Source organism: Phalacrocorax aristotelis, chromosome 1 (assembly GCF_949628215.1).
Source record: "Phalacrocorax aristotelis chromosome 1, bGulAri2.1, whole genome shotgun sequence".
NCBI lineage: Eukaryota > Metazoa > Chordata > Aves > Suliformes > Phalacrocoracidae > Phalacrocorax > Phalacrocorax aristotelis.
In genome coordinates, this window is record NC_134276.1 from 188,817,012 (window position 1) to 188,835,288 (window position 18,277).

General features: G+C 45.2%; 1 protein-coding gene across 1 annotated transcript in view; it reads left to right on the forward strand.

Moving 5' to 3' along the window:
* Nucleotides 1-1,131, forward strand: part of ZNF277 (zinc finger protein 277) — an 82,585-nt gene extending 81,454 nt beyond the window's left edge. The window contains exon 14 of the mRNA XM_075081066.1: nt 222-1,131. The gene's annotated coding sequence lies outside the window, so the exon portion shown is untranslated. The remainder of the gene's footprint in view (nt 1-221) is intronic.
* Nucleotides 1,132-18,277: the final 17,146 nt, after the last annotated feature.

The following is an 18,277-nucleotide window of genomic DNA, read 5'->3' on the forward strand; positions in this document are numbered from 1 at the left end:
CCGGCTGTCGTCCCCACCCACTGTGCCGCCGGCCAGCCTGCCCAGGTCCACCCAGCGCTGCTGCCCATCACCAGCAACTTTCTGAGCCAGCCCTTGCCCCCTGCATTGCCAAAGGCTGAGCACCATCCCAGTCTCTGTCACGGGCATCTCCGTGCAGAGCACACAAAGCCCTGCCCACAGCCAAGCCTAACCTTGAATTTTCCCTTTGTTTTCTCTGGCAGAAGAGGAGTCCGGTGCTTCCCAGCTAGTACCGTGGAAGATGCACCATCTGCTATCAGTTCCTCTGGAGCAGTGTCTGTGTGCTAAGTTGCTCATGTTTTCAGGCATCTGATGTTTAAATAAGACTATACACCTTTCATAGCAGGAAGCAAGTGTATTTCTTTGAGACAAGTGTGTATTTTGTAGCACATTTTCAGAAGCTTAACATATTTCAGAAGTGGAAGATATTGCAGCTGCCATGAGATGGGTGGTGGGTGCAAAACCGAGATCTCCCAACAGAGCCAGCAGTCTCAGAAGATTTTCCCAGTGTGCCATGGCTGTGTACTGATGGCATGAATATTTGCTGCCAGGAAGAGTCCATTAAGCCTGTGCTACTTCTCTGAAACTCCCAAGTGCAGCGCAAACTCCCTGTGAAACAGGGAATTGGTACTTTCTTCACTTTCAGAGAGGAATCAAAGCACAGAGAACCAAAGGAAAGAATCACAAGGGGTGGCTAAGCACACATCTGCCTTTTAGGTATTTAAACTCATCACCTGACTGGTCGGCCTTTCAGGAGCCATTTAATCCCAGAGACAGCTGTGTCACTGTAGCAAAATAATAACTCAGAACAGATTGAGGATTCAGCAGGCAAATAAAAGCATCTTGATTTTATCATATTATATTTAAATAATAGCTTGTAGTAAATTTGCATGGTATTGTTTCCATGTATCTTCTCACCAACACAACACAAGGACTAGACACAAGCTGGCAATTCCAGTTTGTGGCAACTATGACATGACAAATATTATTTTGCTTGCATAGGAGAAAATTAAAGATTTCAGAAAAAATTTTGTTTCGGTCAATCAGATATATTTTGTTTTCATCTTTTCATCTTAAAGTTGGAATTGAATAAATGAAAATGAAGACAGAAACTAGCAATTGGTTATTGAAAAATTTGCTTGCTGCCCATTTAAAAAATATTAATGGGCCGTGAATGGGCCAGTTTGCATTCCAGCTAAAAGTGGTAACTGGTTTACTTACTGAGATGCACTACTATTTAAAAAAAAAAGGAAAGGTACTTCACAAGAGAAAGACAAAACAGTCTGTGGAAAATTAAGATGTTGTCAAAATAAGACCTTTCTCTGTAAGACCTTTGGGTCCAAGCTAGTCTGATTTTTCAGCAGAGGAATATAGTACTGGAAAGTTTGTGATCAGCTCTTTCAAAATAGTGAAGCGGATGAGTCTAACAGAGCGCATGCCTATCATGGGTTTTCTGATTAATACTGCAAGACGGGTGGAAGATTGAGCAGCTGACCTACACACAGTCCAGGATCCCTCTGGGGGACAGGAGAGCTTCGTGGAGACAAGGAGGAGAACATGCTCCTTCGTGGCCACAGCAGAGACCACAGCCGCAGCAGCCTAAGCAATTAGAAGTTGAATCTTGAGACTGAAGGCTGCACACACGAGGCAGCGCACGTAGCAACCTGCCCGAGGCAGCACAACTGAGGTTGCTGATAGCTTCTCTGTACAACAGAAATCTCTTCGGAAATTTGTTGGCCAAGTACATAAACAACCAAACTGCTCAAATCCTGAAATAAACACATCGTAACTACAGAGACTCAGAGGCAGTAGCTCTGCTCTAGGTGTATTGAACCAACGGTCTTTTTCCCACGCTGTGGTGAGGGAAAGGCTGATTCTCCTCTTGGCTTGTTCATACAAACTTCTGAAGGCAGGACAGTGATACCTGGTTTGAAACATGGCTGTGTGTCTGCAGAGGTGGGTTAAAATAATTTTCCCCTCTGGTGATGAGCAAATACAAAAATGATCTAATAATCTACTTTAGCTATCTGGTTCCTGTCTGTTCTGCCCTTCCAGGTGGTCCAATTTCTTTATAAAATGAGATATTTTAACACTCATCATAGACAAGGTGACACAAACAACTGATCATAGTTTTCATGTCTGCAGCATCATTTCATTACCATGGGCAGTGCTAATAGAATAAACCGAGATCATAATCTCTCCATTTCTCTGCTGACATGAATATGACCCTGTGCTGGGCAGGCCATTTGAGGAATCTTAAAATCAAAGAAAAAATATAATCCTCTGTGCAAACCACTGTCACTTGAATAACTTTGCTGCACAAACTGTAACGCTGATGGAAACTCAGAGCAGAATTCAGACCAGCTTTAAATACGTGCAACTCATTCCTTCTGCTCTGCCAAGTCATCAAAAGAGGAACACACAGACACCCAAAATGATTCATGCAGGATATCCAGAATACTGCAGAATTCATCCCTCTGCTGTGACAAGCTCATTTTAATTTCATGTGTTTTATTTCCAATGCAAATAGCTTTCAAAACAAAACACTGCTTCTGTGTTTTATCCAGGTTACTCAGGATGTAGTGCGAGTGACATGCCTTGACACAGGCAAGAATTAGTGATTACAGCAGCATTTCATGAATTTAGGGATTCCGCATTACAAACCTTCAGGCTGGAGATGTCAGCACTGCAGACTGTTTACACAGGAGCCAAGTTTAAGTCAAGGAAGCATCTTCCTGAAGGACTACTGGGCTGGAGTCAAAGGTTAAGCAGTGCAAAAGGAAGAATTTCTTATAAGTGATCACAGAGAGAAATATGTTTAAAAAAAAAAAAAAGGAAGAAGAAAAGAAAGGGGTGGACTATTTCAGCTTGGTACCTCACCAGTTTTCAGCCTACCCTAATCATTTGTATTGCTCCCACAGTCACTCTGCTGTTACTGGCCTGAAAGTCCCTTTTGCTTTTTTACAGTTTTCGAGCAAAATCCTGGAAACAGGGAGGGGGATCAGAGTGCTTTGTCATCAGCAATCAGGTGCTGCAGGGCAGCCCGCAGTGCTGCGGAGTGCCTGCCAGGGCTTCCTGGGGGTACAGCGCAAGCCAGGGCTGCCCCTGGGTGTGCCAGAGATGCAGGCAAAACCTGGAGTCCTTCCTCCCTGAGGGCACAGAAAGCCAAATAACATGAAGCATAGCCCGACCTTTTGAGGCCACAGGCATCTTCCTGGCCTCTCGATGGTCTCACCATGGCAGTGTCTTCTCCTGCATACACCCTGACAAGGGATCCCACGTGTCCCACTGGTGGCATGTTCAACCTCCTCGGAACAGCCCGCCTGCCAGCCCAGCGGGGCAGGAACTGCAAGGGCTGGCATGTAGCACTCTGCTGGTCTCCTCCACAGTCCCCTCTGTGAACACAGAGTGACTTGACTCACTGCTCTCTGGAAATGCTGGAAGGGATCTGTCAGTTCACCTGTTTCTCTTTATGTCTCACCTTTATGTCCTGTGTTGTCTATTTTGATCTCAAAACTTCCCTATCTGATTAGACTGAGCCCCAGTGTAGCTGCAGGCAGCCCAGCTCGCTGCTGCCTGGTCCAGGGAAGGACCAGAGAGCCTCCAGACACTTTGTGGATGGAGCAGGGCGAGGGTACACCACCCTGCTTGGAGAGGGAAGAGTCACATCATGCAGCTGAAGAGCTTACAGGGCAAGAGATGGAGGGACCAAAGCCACCTCATTCCCTTTTCCTCTTCTGTATGTGTAGGGAGAGAAACCACTCCTGCTCCTGAAGGACAACAATGGCAGGTTTCCTTTGCTGCTCTCTGAGCCCATGCTTGGCTGTATCCTACTTTAAAAAGACGGTATCTGGTTGCAAGGAACTGAAAAGCAATGCAGGTAACAAAGAAAATGTAACTGCACCGTAAAACTGACATTTGCCAGCATCTGCACCTCATCTTGAAATTCACCACACTTAGCAAGAAATGAGTGAGTTGCAAGACACAGATCACCTCTCTGGAGGGTACAGTTTTGTGTGCTGGGTTGAAAGCCAAGGAGACAGAGGAAGCACTCTCACGTGGGTACAGCAAACCTTGGAGCCAGCTCACAGCTGCTGGCCTCCCCCCTCCCGGCTGGCAAAAAGGGAGCTCAGCACCAGCATAGGCACAAATGCTTCAGCATTACAGTAAAGGACAAGGTGACATGAACTTCCGTGGCTTTAACACAAGTTTCATAATCTGCTCATTTCCAAATGTTGTTTGCAATGAAAAAAAATACCACCAGACTCCTTTTTTTGTAAGAGTAACTTTACACTCAGTTTGGGGAACAAAAGCATGAAAATACAACCTGGACACACCTGAATAAGACAGAAACTGAGAACAAATTAACAGAACCCAGAATGGATTTTAAGTAGCATTTTAATCTGCTTCTCCACAACTACATCTTTTGAAGGGTTGGTTTGATAGCTCTGAAGATAAAAGGTACAACGCTTTGGTACAAAGGCTTTTAAAAGGCTTTTAATCCTACTTTTGTGTTCTGACAGTCTTCCTCAGTTAAGTACTTCCTCAGCATCAAAATGTCCTTGGTGCTGACAGAGCTCTCTGTGGCACTTCTCCTTCCCAGAACCACTGTAGTGCTGCCTGTGTCTTTGGGTGGGTTTCTCTGCTGAATCCCGGGGGTTTGCTCAGCAGGGGAGAGAGGTGGGAGCAACAGGGTTGGCTTTTGTTTGTTTTAGCTATTTCAGGCATCAGAACATCCCATGGGTAATTTTTCATGTAGATTTTGGTGCCCCAACTCCTTCTCCCCTTTGGTATCTCTTTGGTTGATGCTCACTGATGTTTCTCACCATCTCTGCTACTTGCACCTGCACTATCCACAATCAATTTGATAAACAAACTTCCTAATACTGCCAACACAGGAGTGCCTGGTTGTTTTTTTTTTCTAAAGCGCTCGTTTCCCTTTTTTTAGTCCCACAGCAAGTTTTGTTGACTGTAGTCTATGTTGCACGGTAGGAAAAACTGGTAGGAACAGTCTGTGACCCCAGGAGATACAGAGGGAGACAACAGTAACTCTTCTATATGGCTTCTTTCTGCTTCAGGCAGTGCACAGCGACTGGGCAAACGGGTTGCTGAAGATAAGTTAGAGGAGAAAAGGAAGCCAGATTACAAAAATAAAGGAAGTTTCTCCTTGGGGATGATCTCATATCTGAAGAACTGAACTCTCAATTCCTTGTCCTTTGTCTTCTGCTTGTTGTTACCAATGTTGTCACACAGAAGTCAGGAAGGAAATGGAACAAAACAATTTTACAGAGATAATGTTATTTGCAAATACCTGAGAGTGCTAGTAGGAATCACTATTCTCCTTCTCTGTTAAGAGGTTTTTAAGGGTATCTTCTTAGCATAACCTAAAAATGAAGGCAATATCTGAGGAAGGTTGGGTTCATTGTGGTCTTTTAAAAGCAGCAGCAGAGACTCATCTCAGACCAGCCATTTAACTAGGACTGACTTCACACAAAGGAGGTGCATTTCAGCTTCTGCCAAAACCAGCCCTAAAGCCACACACTTAGGACCAAATTCTGTTTGTTCAGGACTTGGTTCCTGCAGCTTGCTTTGGCTGTGGTGGTAGCTGCGTGGTTGCACCCCACTGCTGTCTCCCCAGGTCCCCCTATGGGTGTGAGCAGAGACAGAAATGATCTGTACAAGGGGAAGGCTGAACTTCAGTGTCTGTTCACAACCTAGATGTACTAGCTGCTGGCAAAACCGTGGAGAAAGATATCCTCCTCCTCCTCCAAACATACAAACCTTTGTCAGAAAGCACCATCTCACAGCTGTGAGAGAAGTCCCAGGTACATAGCTGGGACCTACAGCTCCTCCTACATCACATCTGCCTGGCAAAAAGCAGAGCTTTATCAGAATTTCTATAGCCCTCTCGCTGCAGAGTACCAAGGGAACCCACGGGACCATCACCCCCAGGCATGCAGCAGCACCATGCTGCCTTCAGGGACCAGCACCTGCAAGGGCTGCTGCGGCCGGGAGCTCTGGTCGGGGAGGCAGCGGTGTGTGCAAGCCTTGCTGCCCTCACTGCTGCAGGGCTCTCTGCTTGCCACAGAAATAATAAGTGTTCCTCTTAAAAATACAACCCCCAAATTCCTGGTGTTTCTGCATATCCCTGCAAGGCAGTTTTAGCCTTCAGAGTTTGGAAGATGAATGAAAAAAAAAAAATTAATGGGAATTAGATTCTAAATAACTTGCATACAGGCTCGCTGGGCTGTTTGTTTCAGTCAATGGGAACTGAAATACCTTCAGACTGAAAACTAAAGAATCCAGCCATGCCAAGGAGGTTATAGTGTGACCATAAACAGGGAGCAGTGCCTTGGTTTACAGGACAGGTTTTCTTTGCTTTTCAGTGGACCCGTGCCATTTCACAGCAGCCAAAGACCCTGCTCCACAGCACCCTGTAATGCAAATTACAAACATGGGCTTGCAGCTCTGCTAATTTTCAGGCAGCTCTATTAGCCAAACTGGAAGATTGAAATGGCAAGCCATGAGTGAAATTAGCGTACTGTGTTAGAGGAAAAGCATTCAGGCTGCCTGCAAGCGCCGTGCATAACTAAGACACCATTCTATCTCTCCTGCTTAGCAATTCTTTTTCTTTATACTCCATTTATGCTATATTAGCTTTTTATAAGAGATCACTTCAAATCCCCTTTGCAGTCAGCATGCGTACATCTCACCTGAAGACTCATGGCTATTTGTTGAGGCTCCATAGCCATGCAACACACTGTGGGTAATTGCTACTTTTGAGGGCTTTGACTGAACAGGTAAAAAGTGTTTGTTTTAAGCGGCTTTACAAAAAAAGCCATTTTTCCCTCTGTCTTTTCTTATTTATGTGCAACCCAAATTCATTTATGTAAGAGTGCTAACACGTACTTGAGAAATAGATGTTAAGTTGGGGAGAACCAACTGAATTTCATGTTTTGGAACTAGAAAATTACTTTTTGCCCATATAAAGAGACAATGCGTGTGCTGTGTCTGCGAGGAGCAGCATGCAGTGTGGTACTGCACCCTGTTGGTCTGCTGCGTTATCGAAGCCCCAAGAGCATTCTCAGTACAATGCAAGGCAATTTCTTTTATATTAAACCTTTCTTTCAGCCAAGCTCTCTCCAAATGCAACATGGAGACAGGTGGAAAAGAAAGAAACTCATGTCCTTGCAGAGAGAGCGTGACCTACAAAGGTGAAAAGAAAAAGTTGGGTTAGAAAAACAGCCGAGATTGAAGTGTTAACCACTAGTTAGTGGGTGGAAGCAACAGGAAAAATAATGAGCAAGCAAGGAAAAGGGAAGAAGGTTTTCATGCCGTTTGTACAGAAGCAAGACGAATGATTTAAATCCTTAGAAAAGTGTGACTCAAAAGAGTGACTCACGTGGTTTGGACATCTACAAAAAAGCAAGTTCATGAGAACCTGAACGACATTTTGGGCACTCAGTGCCAAAACTTGAATTCCAGAGAAGGTGATGAAGAAGGTGTCTGATTCAGTTTTATTGCCCTGAGCACACGGCCACTGAACTCACTTTAACTCAGAAAGATGACATCAGAGCGACCTCCCAGCAAAAGGGGAAGAACAGGCTTCCTGGAAGGGGGCCAAGGTGAAGGACTCAAGTGCGGAGGGGCTGGCAGGCTGCCGAAGGAGGCGTGTATGCAGGGTCAGAGTGCCATCATGAAGTGGATAGCAGGATCAGACAAGCCAGGCAGAGAGGTTCAGAGGCAGATCATCAGATAGGGCACTTCTCTGCAGAGGAGCTTTGCCAGTGACCCTGCTGATCGTTTGGTCATACGCTCTTATACCACTAACACTACTTTATAGCAGAGTCAGGAAACAGTGCATGCTTATGGGGTAATCTTTGCCCAAGCAGTCACTAAAAATAAACTCATCCTGTTGGAGCCACTGATTCAGTGATTGCACAAGATTGTAACTTCATGTATGTTGTCCGTCTTAACAACGCCTTCCCAATCCAGTCCTACTGGTTATCTGTGTTGTGCCACCGCCTGTTCGGTGGGGACCTCACAGTCATTACAGAGATCAGCCAGTAGTTGTTATGTCCTTGCTTGCTCCCACGCTGCTGCCCCCCCTCCCCACCTACAGAGATCCTGGTCCAGCCTGGCCTTTGCTTTAATCAGTCCTGGCCTGAATGACTTACCCTAAGGCTAAATAGGATAGAGATAAATGCCAAAGACAAGCAGCTGGCTTTAGTCACTTCTGGACTAGCACCTTAAGGGACCGGCTTTTAGGATGTTCGCTTGGTGAAACCAGTGTTTTTATAGGTTGTTGGCAGCGGTATTTTAAACCTGCTGCATTGTAATGTATCAGAAAGGACTTGGAGATAGGTTTGTTATTTTTTTGTCCTTAAGACACAAGTTTCAGTGACTCTTTGTCTCATGACTGACTTGGAATTTAAACGAGGATGTGATGCCGTGGAAAGCTGTACAAGCTGTACATCCCTGAGCATCCAAGTGCCCAATTCTCACCTAAGCACATGATTTGCAATGAACTGCTGTGACTTAGTTCATGCGTGACATTAAATCAAAGATGAACTTCTACAAAAAAAGAGGAGGAATGAGATGGGATGGATAAGGGAATATCCACCACTCAGATGACATTGATATTGATGCCTAGGCAGGGTTTTCGGGTATCACATGCCAGCTTTTCCTACAGCTGACATTGTAAACCATTTAGGTAGACGTTTGTGGGTCACTGAGGTTGTAACTGATGCAGTCAGGAGCCCTTTTTAGATTCCGTATTAGTAACAGCCCTTTTCCTGAGATTTGCTTTGCTTACAGTTTCAAACCTGTATTTAACTCATATGATACCAACAGCATCCATGGCTTTCTCTCACAACCACACTGCTACTCTGGCTGTGGCCTCTCCTTCCTCCCTGCACCATTGCACGCTGTCACCATTGCCTAGGGACACCCCGCTGGGGCTCAGGTTTTCTTTGGGTGTTGCATTTCGGGTAGGGCTCCTACTGGTACAACTCCTGTAACAGACCCGGCTGCTTCTCTCCACACCTTTGAATGCAAAGCAGCCCTCAGACTGAGCAGCTTTACAGAGTTTAAGCCAGCCAGGAGGACTGTTTCGTGTCAGCGGCTGTGATCTGCCATTCTCCAAAGGCTGACAGAGCTCAGCATCCACATACAGGCAGGAGCCATGCCTCAAAGACTGTATGATTAATTCCTAATTTCTATGAGAAACCTCAGCATTTTCTTGCTTTCTCTCACACTTTGTCACACAGCAAAAGGGAGAGCTGCCAACACCTCAGACGAGAGGTGAGGAGGTGAGAGCCAAACACCCACCCCAGCCCCGGCGCCACGCACCCGGTGACAGCGACTCACTTGGGAACGTTGCAAGCAATACACAAAGAAAGCCAGCATAGCAATAAGGGCACAGATGTCTGCGCAGCCTACAGTATCAACCCACCTATATCTGCAGAGGCGGAAAGCAAAACCAGTGCGAGGCAGAGTAACCCATGGCAAAGTTAGCTTGTGCTACCTGGCCAGGAGGGCACCACAGCCACCCAGGGAAGCGGGAAGGCACAGGTCAAGCTGCAGCGCCAGAAGTAAAGCACCCCAAAAACCCACCTGCCAAAACAGCACTGGCTGAAAGCTGCTGTGGATACCACAGGGCTGGCCATGTGCTGCGAGCAGAGACTGACAGACAGACAGGGGTAGGAGGAGAGCAGGTAGCAGGGTGGTCACACCACACCAGTGCCTCTGGGCAGCACCGTGGGCTGCTGAGGTCTCACACTAGCCTGGTACAAACTTACACCACACAACACCTCTTCCTCTCCCTGGCGGCTTGGTCTGTTGGATCACTAGATTTGCAAAGTGACAGAAACATGGATTCCTCCTCCCAGGCGATACCCAGGGGCCACACGAGGACCCTCCTCCTTCTGCCTGCACCCAGCAAGCACCAGCTGGCCTCACAGTTGGGTGCAGAAAGCAAAAGCAAATATTGCTGCCAGGCCCAACCCAGAGCAGCCAGTACCATTTTCAAGTGTGCTCCCCTTTGCTTTCACAGCCTTCATCTTTGCGTCCTGCTCGCCGGGGCAGGCAGTCTGCCTGCGTGCCGTCTGGGTTGCGAAAGTTAAGTGCACCCAGGAAGCTTCTTTAGAAGTCCCTCTTGTCCACAGTCAGTAAAAAGCAAGACAGCTTTCCCTACCCTCTATAATTAACAGCCAGACATGACTTTACATCTTCCAGCACTATGAGCTAGCTCAAGGCAGAGCATTGCCACCCTGCTGGGGTCATGTGTAGGAGATGGGACTTTCCTCAGGGGTTTCTAGCTAACCCTGGGGCAGGTTCAGTGTTCAAAGTGCCTCTGTTTTGAGGGATAACTTCACAAGGGCCAACACTGACTAATGCCGTGCAGTTAGATGGCCGATCCCTTGGCCCCTTTCTTGTGTGTTATCTATTTCTGTCCCCATACCAAACATCACGTTTATTGGGTTCAAACTAAGGGTAACAGCAGGTATCCAAAGTGTGTAAAAACATACACAGAGCTTCTGGGAAACTTCCCAGCTCCAGTCAGCTTCTGCTATAGCAGGTGCTAAACTTCAGCAATATTGTCTGTCACCTGGGGGCTAGATTACAGGCAGAGCCAAACAATGGTTGTGTGGATTTCAGGAGTGGTTTAACGTGCAAGGAGCAGGCAAGACCTTCAACACAGGAACACAAGGGTGGAAATGGTGATCTGGCATCATAGCTCTTGCCTACTCCTCTTGAAAAAGAGAAATTTTAATTTTCATTTGACTAGCCACCTGAGACAGGCAAATTTGATGTATATCCTGCAGGACAGTGGTAATAAATAATGCCATATTTCAAACCACTGATAACAGGCTTATTCCTATCTGTTTTCAGTATTTTTCATTTATTAATCTTGGTTAGATATTTAATATGGCCTTTTCCTCCCATGTGAGCTAGCCCCCGTCTTTCTGGTCCCCTTGTGACCATGCATGAATATCAATCACTTATCCTACTGTTCACACTAACAAGGAAGAAAATTTAACTCTGTTAAGCTGATTCATTATTTTATGTTGTCCCTCACCACCTGCCCTCGGCACTGAATATCAAGGCAAAGTTTCAATCACTCCATCTTGCTTCAGACCAGCCTAGAGATGTTATTAGCACATTATGAACACAACCTCTCTTGCTTTATTATTTCATGATAACTCTTAACGCTGCAGCAGTGCAGCCAGCCAGTGGGCAACCTCTTGTGATTAGTTTGCAGATTTGCAGGGAAATTTGGACAAACCCTGGTGTTTTTAAGAATTCAGAGTTTGTTTCCCTGTGTTACATTCACCACGTGATGCCCCGGCGGCGCTGGCAGACTTGACGAGCCGTGTGGCAGGCAGACCTTGCTGGGGACTGCGCTCCTTGGGGGTGCAGCTTTGCTCAGGACTTGTCACTCGGATGGCTGAGAGACACACACTCTCTCCCGGGAGTGCTGGCCCAAATCTCCATGACAACAGATTTGGGATGGAGACCTGGCATATTGAGTGCCAGAAGGTCACAGCAGCAAAAATATATATCGGGGGGTGGTGGGGGGGAAGGAGCAGCTGGGGAAGAGGTCAAGGGGCAGCTTGCAGCTCCTTCAATCATACTGAAGTTTGAGTTCACTGACTCCATGTGCTGGGGCTTTTAAAACAATTTTGTGAGAAGCAATTGCCATAGAGAATGAATCTAGTCAAATCCTCTGTATTTCTGTCTGTTATTACTTTTTTTATTAGTGTAATGGAGAATACAGAGAGCAAAAATACATTTTTTTGCCCCATAGACCTTGCAATTTAAATTCAGGATGACAGATGAGAAGAAGCTTGGTAGACAGACAAAAGGCAATGATACTGAGTCCAGCTCCTTAGGATCCATTTTTCAATGTAATTCATTTTTAGCCTGGTTTTCTAAGAAATTGGAGCTGTGCAATTGCAGCAGCTGCCTGTCCTCCTGTCTGCCTCCCCACCCCACAAAGACTCCTGAAGTTGTCGGGCTATTTTTACCAAATCTGCCAGAGAAGTAGAAGTCTCAAAGATATTTAACTCCTACACGGATCATAAAATGCTGGTGAATGGGTAGAGCAGAAAGTACTGAAGGGGTGTCCTGAAGGAGGAGAGGAAAGGGTAGCTCTGCTGCAAGAGGCATCGCTTTGCTGCGTGAACAGCATGTGCACGCTGGCAACCAGGCAGCACACATGTATCTCTGAACCCAACAGAGCATATGTTGCCTCTAGAGCTGCCAAAAATACAGAGGCATGAGAGGAAGATGAAGCATCACAGTGAGGCATTAGTGAAAACATGATGTAGAGCTGAGGGAACTGGGGGACAGAGTAAGGGAAATGGAGGAGATCCAGCCAGTGTTATACGAGAGCGGGTGCAGGGACGAGGAGGAGGTGACCAGGATAATCGTGTGTGGGATGATGGGGGGGGACGTGTGAAATGATCCAGATTCTGTCCACAGAACAACTACTTGGAATAACTTTTGTGCATTTGACGTAACTGCCCACCTTGGAAAGCTGCTGGGCTGAAAAACACAGCAAGCCAAGTCCCTGATTTAGGTGAAGGACAGGCACAATAGAGTCAACAGCAAATGAACATCTGCACCCTTGGCAAGAAATACCTTCAAGGAAAGGTGAGCCTTTTGTTCACCGAGCCTTTCAATCTCCCATTTCCCTCCTGGGATCCATGATAAAACTGCTGAAGAGTGTAAGTGCAGTAGAAGATTTTTGGAAAGCACTCTGGGCCCCACCTGCAGAGCCGCTACACCCGAATGTGTGTGCCTCCAGCACTCCTCCTGCTCCATGTGCACACACACAGCTCACTGAAATGCTTCATTCAGGCTGTGATCCACCTGCAAATGCTCCCGGGCATCTGCTTCTGCCAAAGGTAAGGGCAGTTTTCCCACAGGTATGTCAGCCATATGTAGCGGTTATGAAAAGACAAATAAACCATAAATATTTTACATTGTCTTCTGTGCACCTTCGTTCTCACCCATTCTACAAGAAAGCAGTAAGTCTGATGTTCGCTCCTGTAAGCAGCCTTGAATCACACCAGACACCTGCCCGCCACCAGGACTCTCCCCGTGCAGTCCCTGCTCATCCTGCTGTTCCTGGTGAATTCCTCATTAGGCTGCACTTGTCTCTAATGAGTGCTAATTCTTTTTCCTTTACACACCTTCTTAAAGTGTCCCATTAACAGGACACATGAACTAAGCAAGCCATACGAGCAGTAGAGAGAAGGGTATCATTGGTTAGCTTACTCTGCACAGCAGTGATAACACATACAGAATAAGTCCAGATTCTGATCACGGTTATTCTTGAGCAATTTCATCAGAGCCAGTTGCATTTCACATGAGTAATTGCCAGTGGGATTAAAAAACAGAGGATGACAGATAAAAATTACTTAGTTCATTGCATGGGGTAGAGGTTCATACAGAACATCTTATTCAAGACTATTACTCTACTCCACTGTGCAAGAAAAATAGCTCTGCCTAAGGTTAGGTTTTACATTTCTGGGTTTTGCATTCATTTTTGCATGTAAAATATTTGTGGAGCGTAAATGACTATGCTCCAGAGCGTGCTGTGCACTGATAAATCATTTATTATCCCCAGATAATTTAATCTGATCATATGGAAACCATGCTGAACTCCAGAAACCTGGATGCCATATGGGCAAGCTGCCAGCCAGGGTAAACCAAAGACATTCTGTCCTTGGGGTGGGAAAGGTACATGGTTGGCACAAGCTCTAAAAAAAAAAAAATCAGGATCAGGAAGTATCTTGGCCAAGAGGAACTTGGCAGAGCAGTATTTTAGCTTTGCTGAGGGACTGTGTATGCCCATTGAAACGGTAACATCTGTGGAGGAAGGGCAGAGCGCGCGGATACAATGCAGTTTTATGGCAGCACTGCTTAGTCAGGGAAAGGGACTCCAAAGGGAGACGATGCAGCCAGCTGGCTGGCTGATGAATGGAGTAACGATTGTGGAAGAGATCAAAAAGCTAACGAGTGCTCTATCATCCCCCATAACGGCAGCAGTATGAATTTCTGAGGATCAGTGAAGCTTGCAGTTGAAGCACATAGGTGTGATTTCAGGAAATATTGAGTGCTTTTTGGATTCTTAGATCATTACAAATTAATTTGAGCTCATGAGCAAGCCAACACAATGACAAAACTCCAAAGAATCTGAAATTCAGCACGAATGAATGGTATGCAGACAGAATACTGTGCTTTTGTTCACAAAATGAGGGCAGAAATGCAACATATTTTGTATTGGCATGATGGATTCCCGCTGGATTCAGCTGTGCACCTCATGGAGTTGCTCTCACTGCAGAGCACAACAAAGGCTATATTTTGCTCTGAAATGTGTTGTGGTGTGCAGCAAAAATAGCTCCTAAAGGTATTTATTTATTTTTCCTCAGGTTACTGCATTTTTTTTATTTTGCCTTTACTGAACTCTCAGAAATTTATTAATTTTTCTTTCATTTACCACAGTTACCGAACCACAGTAACTATAGAGATGTTGTCAGCTATTAGTTCCAAAACGTAAATTAAAGTAATTTCTAACCCTGCACCTCTCCTTGAACTTCCCTGGGTAATTTCCATTGTTTCACATTTACCTGCTTAAAACCCAAAATGTTCTTCTCTTCTTTCCCACTCTGAAAGGGCCATACAAACAGCAGGGAAATGACTTCAGCAAAGCCATAAAATTGACTGCAGAGCCACTATATCAAATCCCTTCCAAAACACAGAGAAATACATTTTTTTTCTTATGTTTTCTAATACCATCATGGGTGTTACAGCGGTACTACAACAACGGGCAAAGCAGTTCCAGGAAGCATTGCAATTTTCAGCTGGCAATGGTCCTTCTGGTGTGTATTACCTTTTAAGATGCTTTTCTGGCATCTAACAGCTGCCTTCAGGAAGATTTATATGCTATCTTAGTTTGTTTAATTTCTCTCCACTGTTAATGTGCCTTTGTTATTGCCATGTGGAGTTCATTAACTGCACCAGAAGATGGCAGCAATGGAAACCACTTTCGTGCCCTCCATTCATAAATTATCTTTCATGCTGAGCAGCAATCAGTGATATGATGATATCAGTCAACGTTTAAAAAATGCTTTAAAAAAAAAACAAGAAAATTGCTTTAAAAGCAGCAGTCTTCACAGTTGTAGACACTGAAAGATGTTAAAGAAGATGTGAAACGTGGAAGGAACTACATGCTCCCTTCCCAGGATTTGGAGGTCATTCTTCCGATGCCTCAGTTACAAAGATCAGGGATAGAGATGTCAATAAATAAAACCATTGAAAGGCATGACTTTCCCAGGCTACCATGACTGAAAGAGTCTAAAGTAGCCTTAACTGATGTGATCTTCATGGCATGCAACAAAAAGCATTTGACTCTGGAGTGGAAGAGGATTGGGGAGATTCTGCAGAGAAATCATAAAGATCAGAAATACGTTTGGGGGCTGCTGGATCTTGACTCATGCCACTGTTTCAGTGAGAAAAGGCACTGGGAGTAAGCTGTTTATTTAACTGTTTTTATAAAACATGTGAAGGAACACGTAGAGCCAGGCAGAGCGTTTCCTTAGGAGGAATGCATGTTTACACAGGCAAATTAACATACATATTTCCCACAGGACAGAAGCATTATTAGACCTGTTATGAGCTTTGTCAGCAACCACTGAGGAAAAAAAGAATCTTATTTACCCTTCTAAATACAGACCAGTCTTCAGGGCAATACAGCTGCTAAACTTATTGACACAGGCGCTTGCGTTACAGCCCAGATTTATCATGCATGATAAATGCAAAACTATCTCAGCCTCAGTTACAAGCTTTTCCTCCCAGAATATTATTTATCTTATTTATTTATTGCTGAGAATAAAGAGCTCATGGGGGAAATAAGCTTCCCCGCCTAGGGTAGTGTTTGTGTGCCGCTGAGCAGAAGGAGCAGTGAAGCTGTGGGCCACGGCGAAGCTCCGGTGCTGTGCTGGGCTGTGCAGGGCAGCAATGGCAGCGCCAGCTCCGGGGCACTCCAGCTGGCACAGATGCTCTGATACAGCCACGGCTTTCTGTACAGCCAGGGCAACCCAGGGCACGTGTCCCCACAAAAGGTTAGGAGGCAAAGGTTGCTGGTTATGTGCTCTCCTGAAAGGGAATTTGAGCTGTGACAAAAGACATGGCCCCTTATATAATTCCTTGCTGAATTTGGGAACAAAAGTTGTCTTGCCTTCTTTGTGAACAAACAGGAACGCCTCCCCTGAAGAAACATCTGGTTTCATAATCAATGTTTCCTCACAGAAAAGACTGTAATACATAAAGCTTTGGCTAATTGCTTGTTTTAATGAGATAACAAAGTAAATCATGTTTATGGAAGTAAATCTGTCCTGCATCACACTCTTCTCATCAGTGAGAAATTAGTCATGACTACTGGAAACAAATGATGTTACGAGGTTTTATGAGGCTTTCTCGAGTTAGAATGGCTAATACTGCAGAAGGAATACCTGGGTTTTGTAGCTACAAGCCATTACAATCATGGTAGAGACTTCCGAGTAATTTTTCCTTCTGAAAATTAAAGTTCCACAACCCTCAAGGTATAATGAGCTCCACTGCAAGAAAATCTCCCTAAGACTGCTCGGAGATGTCCCCTGTGGAAACCAGGTCAGTAATTATTTTGATGTAAAGCAACTTGATCTAAAAGAAGTGCAGATCAAAAGAAGCCTCCTTGAGTTATATAAAAACCTGTAATTATGAGGTTAGTTAATTTGCAGAACAAAAGATCGCAACCTCTGGGTTTGTTCATAGTTTAATATATTCTGTGTCTGAGACCACATGAGGAAAATGGACTTTTGCACCTCTAATTGTTCCTGTGGTTAGTCTGTGTGAGAAGAGCCTTCTCTTAAACACATTGAATGTAATTATGACCTATTACTACCTGTGTCAAAAATTTTATTACAAGCTACAGGAAGTATTCATCCTACGTGGGTCTATAATAGTCTAATATGTAAATGTGTCTCTCTTCCTTATTTCTAGCTACTCAGCTGCGTCAAAAGGCAGTCAGATTTACATTTTCAGTGTGTTATTCTACTGCTCCTGAGATGTTTTCAGACAAAAAATGGAAGGCAGGGTACACACAGCACTAGTAATATGTTGTTAGTCTATAGGGTATGCCTCATTTCTCCAGCCCTATTTAAATAACGTATAAATAGACCAGAGAGATTTAAAGAGATTCTAATAAACCTAGGAACAATTATGGATAGACAAATTCTGTGATGCGGGAAGAGGGAAACAATGTCTGACTGTCCTCTGGGCAGATTTTCTTAAAGCTGGCAGAAAGGGCACACAGCGGTGTGGTGTCACACAGAAGCATGGAGCATCCAAGAGGGGCCTGCACTGGTGTTTTTTTGCTCAGTAGGCTTTGCCCTGCAGAAGGAGCAAAGGGCACTTGAAGGCTTGTGAGCTCCATCCCTCTCCCTGTTGCAGGCTGAGTGCTGGCTGCCTTTTCAAGTCGCGGCACAGAGCTTTACTGTGATCCTCCTTTAAAAATTAGATGCCCTCTGAAACACCTGAATTTAGATGCTGATTTATTATTCAGGCTGGAATAGTGACAGGTTCTCACCAATGTCACCAGACAAAAGGGAGCTTTCTCTAGATTTAGTAGTGGAATCTAAAAAAAAAAAACCTAAACCCCACCAAAAACAACACAAATGGAAAACAACCCAAAAGAATTATCTTGCCTGCCCTTGCCACTTGACCAAACCAGAGCTCTCATAACCACAGCAGTCATACTGCATTGTATTGTATTATATCTTGCGATATCTCACCTTTTCCATTATCGCCTTGCTCATACAGTTTTCTGTCCTGAGCCCACTCACTCTGCCTTAGAAATAGCAGGGAGGCTAGTGGATTGAAGCTGCCAGATGTCAGGAGATCCCTCACCAGGCCTGATCCTGATCCCCATCCACATGCAGGCTGATGTCCCAACCTGGCCTTGGCCTGTCCCCATCCCCATGGAGGTGCCTGAGGTCTGGGGCTGCCAAAAAGGCAGTGAAGGACTGAAAAGGGCTTTGGTGCTGACTTCTTGGAGATGATGATTTGGCTTCTAATGACGTAACTGGCAGGTGTGGTGAGGTGCTGGCATCAGTCTGACAGGTTTGGGATGCTGACCTCAAGGCAGAGGAATGCTGCCTGCGCTACACATTGTGATTATCGCCTCCAACGAGCCAGCTCACAAGGCACA